The 15,450-nt window shown below is 42.5% G+C and overlaps 1 protein-coding gene across 1 annotated transcript in view; it reads left to right on the forward strand.

The window, feature by feature from the left end:
- UNC5D (unc-5 netrin receptor D) overlaps nucleotides 1-15,450 on the forward strand; it is a 647,189-nt gene that overhangs the window by 782 nt on the left and 630,957 nt on the right. The gene's annotated exons all lie outside the window — the stretch shown is intronic.

Raw genomic sequence — 15,450 nt, forward strand, 5'->3', positions numbered from 1 at the left:
GAAGCGAGCCCGTTCTCGGGTGGGCACCCGGAGGGGTGTCCGAGAGCTCCTGGGGAGAAGGGACCGGGTACTGGGAGACTCGGTAGGGTGGGCTTGAATGGAGATCGCGCCTTTTCCCTTTGGGGAGCAGCACCTAGGTTGAGGTCCGCGAAGCTCGACTCGCCTTGGGCGACAGCAGCCCGAGGTCGTGGGCAGCACTGGGCTATCTTTCGAGAAGGCCGCCGTGTGCCCGGGAAAGCTGCATGCGCGGGCCGCGCGTACCTGCGCCTGCAGTGCCCGGCCGGGTTAGCAGTTGGCCCGAGGCCGGTCACCCGGCGTCTGGTTTCCCTACCGGGTGCCGGCTCTTGCCCGGGAACTCGCCAGCCGGGGCCCCTGAGAGGCAGGGAAGCCGCTGCTTCTTTCTACTTAGAAACGTAGACCCCGTTTTTCCTGGTTCCATAGGACTCCAGCAGAGAGAAATTTTACAACTGGTTTCAGCTCCACCTTGAGCGAGGACGGGGAGCATCAATTTAAAACCCGCGGACTTGTTTGAAGGTGATCAGAGGCAGGGTTACGCATAGCTTGAGGACTGTGCCTTTTACCTTTGGAATCACCAGGAAGCTTCTCCTTCCCGCTCTTCTTTACCTTTCTTTATTTCCTGGGTGTCATCCATTAGGCTTAGAATTTGTAAATCACGTTCAGTGACTTACCTAACGCTGGTCTGTCGAGAGGTGAAACTGACCTGCCCACCTCATTTCCCTCGAACATGCTGTGAGTAGCCGCGAGACAGAAAAGGGTGGAAAGGCTTGAGGATGATCATAAAAGAACCAGTATCATTCAAAAAGCTAACGGTGTGTTAAAAGCAGTTTTGCTGCCTGGAATGAAGAATTAAAAAAAAGGTGGATAGAGGTTTTTCCCGTTTTATGATCCTGTTCAGTGACTATTTGCATTTCATTTCCTGAAAAGTCCCCCCCCCCTCCCCCAATGGAGTAGGCTTTTTAAAAAGCAGAAAAGGCTTAAAAATGAGCCAGTGATTGCACACACTGATGGTGGGGAGCATAGTTCTTTTCCTTGCTGGAAGAAGCACAAGCTTCAGCCATTTAATTTACTACGGAGAATGCCTCCTTGCAAAGTCAGCTCTGAGTTGTTTTTAATACACTGTTCTGGGGGAAAGTGGGCCTTTTCTGTCCTGAATGTTGATTTTAAATGTCTGAGTTTCCACTTGCTATTCTATGCTGAGTACCTAAGAGTGACTGATGCCACATACTGACCTTTGGAATTTGGTTGACGGGTCTGTCTTGAATCTAGCTTGAAACAAGAGGTGCGGACCTGCCAAAAAGCCTCTTGGATGGAGTTTTGCTGGCTGTGAAACTAAGGCTAGCACCTCTTGTCGGCAAGCTGTTCTTCGGAGGACTCCTGGAAAACATACTGTACACTCTGCAGGCTTATTTACAACAAATGTCTTGCGCAGATCATAGTAATGTTTAAGACACATGGAGTGGAGCTGTACATCTGATTAATATTTCCCTTGTAGTATTTTACTTGCTGGGGCAGCAAGCCCATTACCTTTAGCACCTGTCAGAGATTCCCCAAGAAATGAGCAGTAAACAGGCTGCAAAATCTGGGAAGCCGCATGCACCTGACTTGGGACAGGTGGGCACAAGTAAGAGTTTTTCAGAACAAAGGGTGGGTTTCAATGTTACTTCAGTTCTCCCAGCCCAGGAAGGTGCCCTTTCATTGAAAGCAAGATGAGGTCCCCCTGGGGACGTGTTTGCTAAGTTTTGTCTCTGGGGTTGGCCTCATGTCTTTCTTACTTTCCCAAGTAAATAGTTTTTTTGTGAATCTTCTTTGCACATTGTTTTGAGCCAAGCTTCTCTGCCTTCCCTAAACAACAGGATAGACAGAACTATGCTCTTGACTTTGACTATATAATACTATTCAACAATTCAGTAGCCATTTCTTTACAATTAGCTATATTTGTTTCCAAGACGATTGTACCAACTCAATTCCCTCCCCTTTTCTTTCACTCCATATTTAAAGTAAAACCGTCTGAAAATCGGAATGAGATTTCAGATGATTGGCTTTGAATGTCCTCAAAGAGGAAGATACTTGGGGCAACAGACTGCCTGAAGAAACTACGTTCTGGTTCTCTTCTTTGTAAGTTAGACTGACGTCTTCAGATTTATGTTCCTGCTCGAGAGCATACTGTAAGGAAGGCACTTGGGTACCATGATTACCGTATATTTTAACACTTTCCAACTTAAAAGAAAAGTGATTTAAAAGTTGTTCATGACCTGCCAAGTGCTAATTGAATCCCCATCATGTTGTCACACTGATTTGTTTTTGTTCTTTGAAAAAAAGGAGCGCCGCTGTTGATCTGGTTGTAATTCCTCTGTTAGATACTGTACTTAGGAGATTTCTCAGTCTGAAGGCAGGGAGGGAGATGATCTCAGATAGGCTGAGCTTTCACCCAGTTTCTTTAAAAAATTGTTCTGGACAATGCAATCTTCCTTACCGTAACCGTAGCAATGTGTTAAGGGCAAGAGAAATACACGTCTGCTTTATGGGCATAGTAGGTCATGTGGTTTGTGCATACTTAAATCTATTTACCTCCCTCATTCCTACAGTTTTAAATCCATATTCACTTTCTCCTTAATAAACATTATTACTGCCTCCCCTGCCCTGCCTTCTGTTGCTTTTTCCTCCAAAATCCGCCCCTCCACAGAGGGCTATGAAAAAAGAGCCTTTTCTCCCTATTTCTCGATGGGATTTTCTTTTTGTGACTCTTGGATTGTGCTCTTAGTTTGAGCAGTCCAGTGACACATTCTTTTCCTACCCAACAAAGGCTTCAGCTCAGGAAATCTCTTTAAGTATTTCAGTTGTTAAGAAATTTCATTGTTTTTACCTGGCCATATAATAGCAGCACCTGTCACCATTTTTTTTTTTTTTAATATTCTTACTAGGAAAAATAGTAATGTCAGCCTTCCATTCTTCTCAGTCTTTGAGTGACCTGTCTGTGGTTTAAGTGGTACCCTGCAGGCTGGGAAAACCTGTGGAACCCCAGGAATCCTCAGTGAGTTCCATCAAAACTCTCTAAGTGGGACTGGTAGGTCCATACCCTGTAGTCTCAGTAGTTGGGGAAACCCTTTCCTGTTGCCTCAATGACTCAAACTTTTCACCATCTTCCATCCACCAAATAAGGACTCAGCCTAAAGTATTGCCAGCTTTCAAGGTTTCTCAAGAAATTGCCTGTTCAGGAGTTCATGAAATTTGATATCACTTCCTTGGGTCTGTCTTCTTTTTAAATATGGAGGCTGGAGACCAAGACTATAGGGGTTATAGTCTAATCCCAAAGACAGGTGTACGAAGAAAGACTTATTCCATCACATGGAAGGTGATGGTGGTGTTACAGGATGTCTTCTTAACGGGCAGACACAGGTGTTCACAGAGCCAGAGCGTGTCCCCCTTCTTGTTACACCTCAGCCATGAATTCTGATTGTCCCTTTCATTGGGTGGTACCACTTGACCCACTGCGTTGTTATCTTTTCTTCTGTCGTCCTTACTCAACTGCCTTCATGAACAAACAGTCTCGAATAACCAAAGGGAGCTGTCTTCCGTCATTCTTGGCCACAGGCTCGAGGTCAGGGCACTTAGCTGCTCACCCGCTAGTGTGTTCAGTGCCCGCCATTGGCAGGAGACCTATCATAGTGTTGCTGCTACTCTTTATATCGTGCCTGTTCTTTAAGAGAAGGTGTTTTTGCAGCCTTGCTTGAATATTAAATAATACTAGTAGTGACTGTATTTACGAGCTTCCCTGGTGGCTCAGTGGTAAAGAATCCTCCTGCCAATGCAAGAGATGTGGGTTTGATCCCTGGATCGGGGATGATCCCTGGAGGAGGAAATGGCAACCCCCTCCAGTGTTCTTGGTCTGGAGAATCCCATGGACAGAGGAGCCTGGTGGGCTACAGTCCATAGTCTCAAAGAGTTGGGCATGCACTCGCACCTTCGTTAATTACTCTAAAGAGTTTTACATGTGTTAACTCATAGAATGCTTAAAATAAGTCTTTGAAGTGAGCGCTCTTAAGATTTTTCTGTTTAAGACAGGAGAACAAATTAAGACAGAGAGGTCAGATTCCTTGCTCAAGGCCACGGAGTTTATTCTGTGGCGGTGCCTGGATTTGAACCCACGCAGTCCTGCTCCAGAGCCCACGGCAAAGAGGCTTTTCTGAGCTGTGCCGAAAGCAAAACGGCTCTGATATTTTGGTGACACGAGGGCTAAAATTATCTCTCTAACTATGAGATTTGCAGAAGAATTTAGAGGAGCTTAAATAAATCTATAAATGTATTCAGCTACATCTCAGAGATTTATGTTGTATGGAAACAGCCACCCTCTCACCATTCAGCTTAATATACTTTGGGATCAGATTCACACTTAAAATTCCGAGCGCCAGCTTCTAATGTGATAGCTTGCCCACCCCCCCACCCCCAATTTTGAATTTCAGCACAAAATATTGCTCTGATTGAATACGCCATCCATGGAACGGCAGATCCCAAGAGACTATTTGTTGCCTGTCTTGTATTTTTAGCCTTGTTTGCCGGGGAAATGTGAAGCATGAGATTCGAGACTAGATTGTTAACACCAGAGGTTGCTGTTTCTGCTGTTTTGGGTACTCCTGCTGCTGCTTCTGCGAGGCAGATGGCTCGATTCATTTATAGAAGAGAGAGATTCGTTCTGTTTTGCATCTCCACTTTGAGAAGAACTTTTAATTGTTTGGTACCACATTGCGTTGTCTGCTCTTATTGTGCGCGTACACATGCTGTGCGTAGATAACGGGCAGAAATTAGGCGGATGTTCTTGTATTCAGTTTGGACCGCCTTAGAAATCCACGGCTCACTCTCTCCTGCTTCTGGAGGATTTCTTTGAAAAGTGGATTTGTGCACAGGACGGTGGGGACCGCGTATGTTGTTCTCCACACCCCCACCTTCTCTGGATTTCCCTGGACTAAGAAATTAGGGGCAGAAAAATTAGGGTTGTGTTGATGGGGCTAAAGTAGAAATCAGACGTGGAGTCCACTTGTCGGCTTACGTTAGACCACGACAGGATGTAAACTGTTCCCTGATGTTTCACGTTGTCAAATGTTTCTTAATACTGTTTCCAAGAGGACAGGAGTTCAGGGAGGCCTCTGTTTCTCCTGTATGATCAGTTTCTTCTGACAGTTTCCTTCCTAATTAAGGAGGCCGGAAGCCAAAAGCTGTCTTCCAAGTGAGGTCAGTTACAGCCTCACTTAAAGCAGGTATTGACTTTCTGCCCCCAGATTTCTGGTTCATAAAGTGCTAAAGAGCCTCTCTCCCCAGAATGAGAGACCTTGACACTCTATATGCTTTCGCTGGAACTTGGCTTATAAGGATGGGAGGAAGCATATGGGGTAATTTCACTGCAGCACCATGGAATTTGACTCAGGATGGGTTTCACAAGATGTGTTGTTTCATTTCCACTGAATGGTGTAACTTTTCAATCAGGTAAGTCCAAGGGAAAATGACATTGCAGACATCCCCCGAAGGTAAGTGATTTGACAGACAGTCATAGGGAGCAGGAGATACTAGAGGTTAAAGCAAAGAAATCCTGATGACTTCAAGGGACCAACCAACATTGGGATGACTAGGCTTAATGTCATTCATAGATTTTACTATAAAAGCAAGTGTATTTACTGAATGTTGGATGAGAAGATTTGCCTCTAAAAGAAATTTGTGGCACATTTTGTGGCGTTGTTTTCCTGAGATTGGTGGTTCCTGCCTCGTCACAGTACCTATTTAGTAGTTACCGTCTTTATTTGAATTTAATTTAATAAAATCTCCTGGAAGAGGAAGGGAAACCAAATGATCACGGGTTATGAAAGCTAAGCTGGTAATATTTGAAACACACAAATCAGGGCTTTTCAAATGTTAATGTACATTTGAATGCACATCTTGTTAAAATGTACATTCGGATTCCCTAAATCTGGGGAGGGGCCTGAGATTTTCTGACAAACTTCCAGATAACACTGTCTGACCATACTTTGAGTAGCAGGTCAGGGATGGTAGTAATTCAAGATAAAGAAAAAAATTTTGTTTTTAATTTTCAGTATTGCTTTTCACTTGGAAGACAGTATGAAGTAGAGTCCTATGTAAGAGTATTGCAAAAATGCTGATAGACGAATAGGCAAAGACAGATGTCAGTTTTAACACAGAGAAATGTAGAACCACTTACAAAACATTCAGGGAGAGCCCCATTCTGTTGGAGATTCGTGTCTTGCTTCCAGCATTTGGAATGATGGGTGTAATATTTTCAAAGGCTTGGGTTTTGTTTTGAAGTAATGGAGGACTTATGTCTGTGCCTAGTCCATTAAGAAGAAACTGAGTCCCCCAGAAGTTGAACAATTTCCAGAGTTTTGTTGAATAAGGACCTTTTCCACCTCTTTCATCTTATCGTATCTCTTGATTTGTGCTGTACTTAAAAATGATCCCGAGTTCAGGATATTGAAAGTGAGGCTGTACTGAAGGGAGAGGTTGAACAGAGACAGCTGGTTAAAAACAAAAGCAGAGGAATGTTCATGTGGGGTGCATATGCTCCCCAAGCAACTGGATCCTGACATGTGGGAGGAGGTTTTGGGTCCTCCTTTGCTGTGTCTACTTGGCAGTGGCCGTCTCGCTTAATGTTACTTAACCCAGCACTGGCAGGGCTGGTCCCATAACACATGCTAAACAATCTTTTTTACTTTAACCTTATTATGTTAAGGTATAAATAATAATAAAGATACCATTTCTAAAATTTACTCAATACTGTGATAAAATACTCAGGAAAATTTAGTTGCCATAAATAAATAACTGTAACAGGGTTTTACATATATCACCCCCCCCCCCCCACAACAGATTGTAAAGCCTACATTCCTGGATTGCATGTGTGCATGCTAAGTTGTTTCAGTCGTGTCTGACTCTTTGCAACCCTATGGACTGTAGCCCTCCAGGCTCCTCTGTTCATGGGATTCTCCAGGCAAGAATATTGGAGTGGGTTGCCGTGCTGTCCTTCAGGGAAATCTTCCCAATCCAAGGATCAAACCTGCAACTCCTGCATTGCAGGCAGATTCTTCGCTGCTGAACCACCAGGGAAGCCCCACACTCCTGGATATGTTATTCTAAAAAGATGATTAAGTGTAAGATGTGACACTATCACGGAGGGCTGTTTTGAATAATTCATTTGCATGCAATTTCACATTTTTAGGTCCATTCACAGTTGGGATAGTTTTGTATTTTTACATCCACCCTGATATGGAACAGATGATGAAATTAAGGTTTAGAGACTTTTTTTCCCACCCAAGGCTGGACAGAGTCATAAATAGCATTAGGACCAGATGCCGAGTCTCCAAATGGTTTCTGGGACTTTCTGACTACCTTGTCAGTCTGTTCTATTTATTTTGGTACCAAATAGGTTGATGGCACTTAAGTTGGACCTTACAACATTCTGCTCGTACTACTTTTGAGACAGGACTGGGAATCCACAAACAGGTGTGATAGAAGGAGAAATAAATGAGTAAAAAATTTCAGTGATACCTGTTGACTTCTTGGTTTATGTGGTGGTATGTTTCTCATGGTTATGAACATAAGTGGTCCCATCTGGGAAAGGGAACAAGTGGAAAGGTGTCAGGAGTGACAGAGGCAAGTAAAATGGTGAATATATGAAAAATAGTATACTGTGTACCGTCGTATGTGCTTCCCTGTTAGCTCAGCTGGTAAAGAATCTGCCTGCAATGCAGGAGACCCCAGTTCAGTTCCTGGGTGGAGATCCCCTGGAGAAGGGATAGGCTGCCCACTCCAGTATTCTTGGTCTTCCCTGGTTGGCTCAGATGGTAAAGAATCCGCCTGCAGTGCAGGAGACCTGGATTTGATCTCTGAGTTGGGAGGATCCCCTGGAGGAGGACATGGCAACCCACTCCGGTATCCTTGCCTGGAGAATCCCCGTGGACCGAGGAGCCTGGCGGGCTACAGTCCATGGGGTCGTAAAGAGTAGGCCACGCCTGAGTGACTGAGCACACACACGTACTGTAGTATGGCCTCAGTGGCATGTAAACTATCCTGAGGAATTTGCTAACTAAATTTCTTAAAGGGATTAAAGTTTAGTTCATTAAAGTAACATCACAGTTTGTTCTTCTGAGGTTTTATTTTAAAGATGTCACTATAGGCACAAAGCACTCTTTAGAAATACCGTCCTGACTTCTTAATCTGAATCTCTCTCTAAATATATTGTTTATTATTATTGGGTTGGCCGAAAGGTCTGTTCATAGTTTTCAAACGAACCTTTGGGCCAACCCAGTAATCCTGTGCTTTTTACTCTCTGTATACAGTTTAGAGATAAGATTAAAGTCTTTTGATTTGTGCTGCTGCTGCGTCACTTCAGTCGTGTCCGACTCTGCGTGACCCCATAGACGGCAGCCCACTAGGCTCCCCCATCTCTGGGATTCTCCAGGCAAGAACACTGGAGTGGGTTGTCATTTCCTTCTCCAATGCATAAAAGTGAAAAGTGAAAGGGAAGTCGCTCAGTCGTGTCTGACTCTTCACAACCCTATGAACTGCAGCCTACCAGGCTCCTCCATCCATGGGATTTTCCAGGCAAGAGTACTGGAGTGGGGTGCCATTGTCTTCTCCTTTTGATTTGTACCTGGAAGTTATCTAGGAGGAGAAGGGGACGACAGAGGATGAGATGGTTGGATGGCATCACTGACTCAATGGACACGAGTTTGAGTAATCTCCGAGAGTTGGTAATGGATAGGGAAGCCTGGCGTGCTGTAGTCCATGGGGTCGCAAAGAGTCGGACATGACTGAGTGACTGAGCTGAACTGAAACGTGTATTTGGACTTGCAATAATAATTTTCATCAGTGTGTCTTTAAGAACTATCTCCTCTATGTTTGAAAAATAAATAGAAAAAAAAATACAGACCACAAAATAAAATTCTTTGCTGGAGAAATATATGTGTTGTAAGCCTTTTGAAAGGAGCTGGGAAAATTGTAACTGTCCTTCATCTGAATAGTCAACCCTTGTATCTCCCTCCGCGTGCGGACCTGCAGCTGTAGTGATTGCCAGAAGCTTGCATCAGGAAACTTCCAAAGTTATCTCCCTTCAAAAAAAAAGAAAGGCAATCAGGAGGTTCACAGGTTTTGTCAGTGTTAGGTGTGTGGGGGGATGTAAGTGTTTGGGGGGTTTGCTTTAAAGAAAGAATGGTTTTAAAAAATTTGTCTTTTTTTTTTCACCTTGGAGCAAAGAGAACATAAACATAAAACCCTACCTGCCCATCCCAAATACAAAAATGACAACTAAAACCCATTGGCTATTATCGCAAGTTTAGCAGACAGCTTGAAGTGCACATCCATCTTGGAGAGCAATGTGAAAAGACAGCCCTCCCCTATCATATCCTGCAGCAGACAACACCATCACTTGTGCTCTCAATTATTAATAATTGTCAAGGGGATAAGTGCCTTAATGTGCAGATATCTGTATGTATGTATTATATGTTAGTAGAATGTCATATATCATCATTGCAAACTTACATCATTAAAGTTCTATGCTATTAATTTAAATGCCATTAATAACACTTAAACTTGAGACGGAGACACAGTTTTGACTTGATCGTCAGGTTCTTAATTTGAGTGCCCCGTTTCTTGCCTTCTCCCTGATCTTTTCCATCCAACCCCCAACTCTCAGTCTCCTCTTGTTGCCTGTCTCCTCACCAAGTCAAAACTGCCTTCCTGGGACTGCTCTGGCGGTCCAGTAGTTAGGAATCTTCCACTGCAGGGGGCACGGGTTTGATTCCTGGTCAGGGAACTAAGATCCCACGTACCATGTGGCGTGGCCAAAAAAACCCCCAAACCCTGCCTTCCTATTTAAGCAGTGTGGTGGGCTGCAGATTAAAGGCTGCATGTCCTGCAAAGGTCACTTTTTTTCCTCTGGTTCTTTTATTTTTAAAATGAGAAGAGACAGCATTATCATCAGACTTCCTTCTTGCTCTAATATTATTGTATGATGCTACCTGGTTGTTTTAAGTACCATTTCTTCACAGTATTTTTGGCATATCAGGAGGCATTTCATGGTATTTCAAATGTGTCAAAACCTTCAATAACAAGTACTCCGAAAGAATTTTTAGGGCAAGTTAGTAGGACTTCAGGACTGTTGTTGGTGAGCCTTGGCTCAAGTGTTTTCAAGAATCATCAGTAAGAGAAGTGTGGTTTTTACATATGAATTTCTCTTAAATCAGTGGTTGTAAACTATTACATGCATGTGCAACTCCAGCAGCAGAAGTAGGATGAGTGTGGAAAAGGGCCGAGTGGGTTAGAATCCATCCACGGCAGCCCATTGTTGTCCAGTTGGGCGCATGGACCCACAATTGCTAGGCTGACTTTTTATTTTTTAGCAGCAGCCATCTATATGCTATTTCATGGTAAATTTCTAGATTTGAACCTTTTTCAAGTTATTTTAGTAAAACGCCTTTAATTCAAACAAAAGTCACAAGATACAGCACTCAACCTTCCAATTTGTCTCAAGATAAGGACTTCTGCCACCTTTTATTAGATTTAAAGGATCAGGGAATCAGTTGGTCTTCATTTCAATGATGGTCTTTGAGCTCTTCTAATAAAGCTTTTTATAGCTTTGTGGAGGAGTGTTGTCTGTTGTCTTCCTTTCTTCTTTCGTTTTCTTGGAATTTGATGACCATCTTTTAGTTTGGGTTGCTTTTTCTTTGTGTGTGTGTGTGTATCCATTGTCGTTTTTAGGTTTGCTATCCCCGTGAGGTTTTGATACAGCAGTCTATATATTTGGTCGTCCAAAACGTTTGTTCAAGTTTTCCCATATCCAAACGTTTTGGCCAACCCAGTTTGTACAGAATTGGTCTTTTTCCTGTCTAGAGAAATTCCGTTAGCATTTGAGGAGCGTTGTCTAAAAGCAGAAGATCGAAAGCATGCGAGTGGCTTTGTATTTAACACATGATAAACATTAATTTGATCAGTAAGTTTCTATGTGCAGCTGCATCCTATTTGTAAAGAAGCATCATAAAATCACTAACATGTCTAGTGAGTGAGTGATAGTTGCTCAATTGTGTCCAACTCTTTGTGACCCCATAAATTGTAGCCTGCCAGGCTCCTCTGTCTGGAATTCTCCAGGCAAGAATACTGGAGTGGGTTGCCATTTCCTTCTCCAGGGGATCTTCCCCACCCAGGGACTGAACCTGGGTCTCCTGAATTTCAGACGAATTCTTTACCATCTGAGCCACCAGGGAAATCCCAAAATGTCTATGCTGAAGCTCAGATCTCTGCATAAGCAACTGAGGTCTAAAGAAGCAGCATAGATTACTTGCCTTGTAGGAGGTCATTTCTATGAATGTTTGCCTATGAACCCAGATCTTCATTTTCTTAGTGTTCTTGCCTCTTTTCCTTTTTGGATCCATAATAACAATCACAATCAATAGAGGCACCAAGGAATTCAAAAGAGTGATACCCTGAGACTAAAGCCTATTGATTATTTCACCCTGCTGTTAAAGGATGTTTCCCTTTCGTTCAAAATTTTTGTTTTTCTAAATACCTTTGAAATAGGGTAGATTTTTCATCTTTGGTGCTGTTCTGAATCTTAGAATGATGAGGCTGTGGTTTAAGGGGCTCACAGTTTATTGTAGCAGAGCTAATGAATATTGTATTACATTATTATCTATATTACATTTCCTGTATCTACAGCATAGATTGGTTTTGTGTTTTTATGAAATTTAGGGTGAGTCAAGCTTTTGTTCCAATACCTTCTGCATCTTTGGTAAAAATTTTGTTCAGTCAGCATGAATTCACTAGAAGACCCTAAATATGTTCTAAGTGTGATTATTAAAAATTCTGTACATAGGATGAAGATAGTCGCTTCTCTTTGGCTCAGACTATGTGATGTTACTGCCAAGAGTTAGAAGAGAAAACCTCATGCTTTATCCAAGGAAATAACTTGAGTGTTAATATTTGCCACACAACTCCTAATTCTTCTCTGGATAAGGAAACTGCTTCCACTTTCCATGTTTCCCTATTTAAATCTGGATATTCAGGTGTGGTGAGAAGGTAACACTTTCCAGTTGTAAGGGTGAGCTTTGTCCATTGTGATGAGGTGGTGTTAATTCAGATGGATTCAGAGGTTGGGTGCTTAGAGGACCGCTAGATGGAGCAGATTCTAAATGTGCGCAAGTAATAGACTTCCTGGGTAGGAAAGTCCCCTGGAAAAGGCTACCCACTCCAGTATTCTTGGGCTTCCCTGGTGGCTCAGACGGTAAAGAATCCACCTGCAATGTGGGAGGCCTGGTTTCGATCCCTGGGTCGGGAGGATCCCCTGGAGGAGGGCATGGCCACTCACTCCATTGTTTTTACCTGGAGAATCCCCATGGACAGAGGTGGGCTCCAGTCCATGGGGTTGAAAAGAGTCGGACACAACTGAACGATTCAACACAGCAAGTTGACTTGTACTTCTTAAAAGAAAGATTTTTGAGGCTGGTAGCAAGTTGCCAGTGATACCCTCAAAAGGTCATGAATTTGGATCCAAAGAGAGTGACTGGATGTAATTTTGAAAGCCTCAGTTGCTTCCCCTTCTTGTCATCTCTGGTAGTTTTTATTTTTCGCCGCACATTGTGGCATGTGGAATTTTAGTTCCCTGACCAGGTATTGAATCCTCACCCTCTGCAGTGGAATCTCATGTGGAATTTTAGTTCCCTGACCAGGTATTGAATCCTCACCCTCTGCACTGGAATCTGAGTGCTAACCTCTGGACCACGGCTGTGGTCCAGAGAAGTCCCATGGATCTTTATCTTATAGTGAATTTTGCATCTCTGATGGCCACAGTAACTTGCAAAAAACAATCCCTGTAGTTGAGCTGGGGCTTATAGACTCCAGTGACTCTGTAATGATTATTCATGTTGAAGCCACCTTGTTGGGAAAGTGTTAGACATGGAGGGTGTGGGAAACTTCTGATTCTTGGAGATTAGGTGTCAAAATATTCAGGGTTCGGTTATTTTTAGCAGTTATCAGTGAAGGTTCTTGCTGCTGGAAATGATGATTAGGTTTTAAAGCTGCAAATTCCCAGCCATCACCCAAAGGACCCCCTGCCTGCCCCCTACCTTTTCTTTTTCCAAACTGGTAGAAATGCTGACCTCTGTGATATTGTCACCCAGGTTAAGTGAAAATATGACAGAGAAGTGCTTTGAGTGTGTATGCCTACTAGCTTTAAAGTTTGAAACTGATATTTAATATTTAAGCAGTTTCATTGAAATATAGTAGATTGAAAAATGAGCACCAAATGTTGACCGTCACCTCTGTTTAGAGAGATATGTATGTGTGTAATTTAAATTTTGAAGAGAAAATTTAATCTTCGTGTTCTCAATCAGCTGATGCCAAGACCTCCATCTCAGAAAAATTTACTCAGCATCTCGGGGGGAGAGGATCCACTGATACTGTTTCTAAATTCCTCAGGTGAGTCTCAGTTTGAGAACCAAAGTTTGAGAGCCACTAGTTTAGTGGGTGCATTGATTGCGAGCAAATGTAGAAACTGATCCCGTTTTTGTTTTTCCTTTGAGATTTAGACAAGATATTTGACAATCCTGGTCATAGCAAAGTGTAAGGGATTAAGGTGGCCACCCAGGTTTCTCCTCCCCGTTAAATTAAGCCTTAGATTTTCATGTGGGATCACAAATAGCTTGGATGACTGGCATTGGATAATGGTACTCAGCATTTCAGTCTTTAGGATGGAGGAACCGAGGTATTGATCAAAAGGATGTGATTAAATAAGAAACATAATATAATAAAGGAACAGAGTTTTAAGAACTCAGGGTTGGAGGTTGCACCATATGTTTCCCTTCCGACAAAAACTCAAGGGCCACAAATGGAGAGTCCTACTAGCGCTCATCTAACGTCTCCTAGGTCCAGGATATAAGTGATAAGTGATCACAATTGTAAGTGGGGTTATATCTCTGTGCCCATCGTGGTGTTGGATGAAGGCAGCATAGTCCCTCTTACAGTGCTGGGCTGGCCCCATCGGCACCATTGTTGTTGACGGAGTTGGGTGGGAACAGCTGGTACCTCTTTGCCAATTTAGGAACTATGACATAGCAATTCTTTCTAAAGCAAGTGTTTCTTAAAAGTTCTATCTTTCTTTGTCTGTGAAATCAAATAATTTCGTGACCAATTATTGCACATGAGTTTAGTTCAAAGAATCAAAATGGGTATCTGCACTTCACTACCATATTGATAGAACGTTATCAACCCTTGACTCATCTCTGTGTTTCTCCTTTATTCTCATCCTGCTGGTTCTCCTTCAGAAATAATATTACTTGAATTTTGTGCTTATCATTTCCTGGTCTTTAAAACTATTTTAAACAAATATGTAGGTGCTCCTAAACAGAGTTTACTTTTGCTTCTTTTTGACGTATATTTATAGTCTTCAGCAATTACTTTTTTCACCCAGTATTAGTTTTCAGCTATGTTATATTGAATCACTTCCCTCTTTTACAATATTTTTTGCTATGACTGAACCATAATTGACTTATTTATTTTACTCTCAGTGATATTTGGCTTATTTTCAGGTTGTTTTTTTTCTATTATGAAAAGTGCTACTGGGATCATTCATGTACATGTCTAATGGTACCCACTTTTCAAGTGTTTCTCATCTGAGAGTAAATTAATAAGACCCAGAGCATGAATATGTTAGAATTTCCATATAAGCCACAGCATTTTTCAAAGATGAGTTCTCATCACTTCACATCAGCCAACAGTTAATATTTCCAGGCCTAGAGATTTCTGCTAATTTAGTGGGTATAATATGATTATCTCTGAATGGACTTAATTTCCATATCCCTGATTACTAATGAAGTTAAACATTGTTTCATTTATTTCATTGCCATTTATATTTCTTCTATAAACACCTACTCAAGTCTTTTGCTCATTTTTTCTATTTGTCTTAATGAATTACAGGAGTTTTAAGTGCACAAATGTGTGTGTGTGTCTGTGTGTGTACATACTAAGACACTTCAGTTTTGTCCAACTCTTTGTGACTCTATGGACTGTAGCCCGCCAGGCTGCTCTGTCTGTGGGGATTCTCCAGGCCAGAAGACTGGAGTGGTTGCCATGCCCTCCTGCAGGGGATCTTCCTGACCCAGGGATCGAACCCACGTTCTCCAGCACTGGCCGGTGAGTTCTTTACCACTAGCGCCACCTGGGAAGCGTGCGTGCGTGCGTGCGTGTGCGTGTGCCTGTGTGTATTTTAATAAGCTTTAATATGTCATATGTGGTTGGAACTTCTTCCAGTTTTTTTTTAACTTAATGGTATTTTCTGATGACTTGAATTGTTAATGTTCTTATGAACTCAGGTTTTAATTTTATGGTAATCAGTTGTCAGTCGTCTTATGCTCTTTTGTGTCATGTTTAGGAAATCCTGAA

Source organism: Ovis canadensis, chromosome 26, assembly GCF_042477335.2.
Source record: "Ovis canadensis isolate MfBH-ARS-UI-01 breed Bighorn chromosome 26, ARS-UI_OviCan_v2, whole genome shotgun sequence".
Classification (NCBI taxonomy): domain Eukaryota; kingdom Metazoa; phylum Chordata; class Mammalia; order Artiodactyla; family Bovidae; genus Ovis; species Ovis canadensis.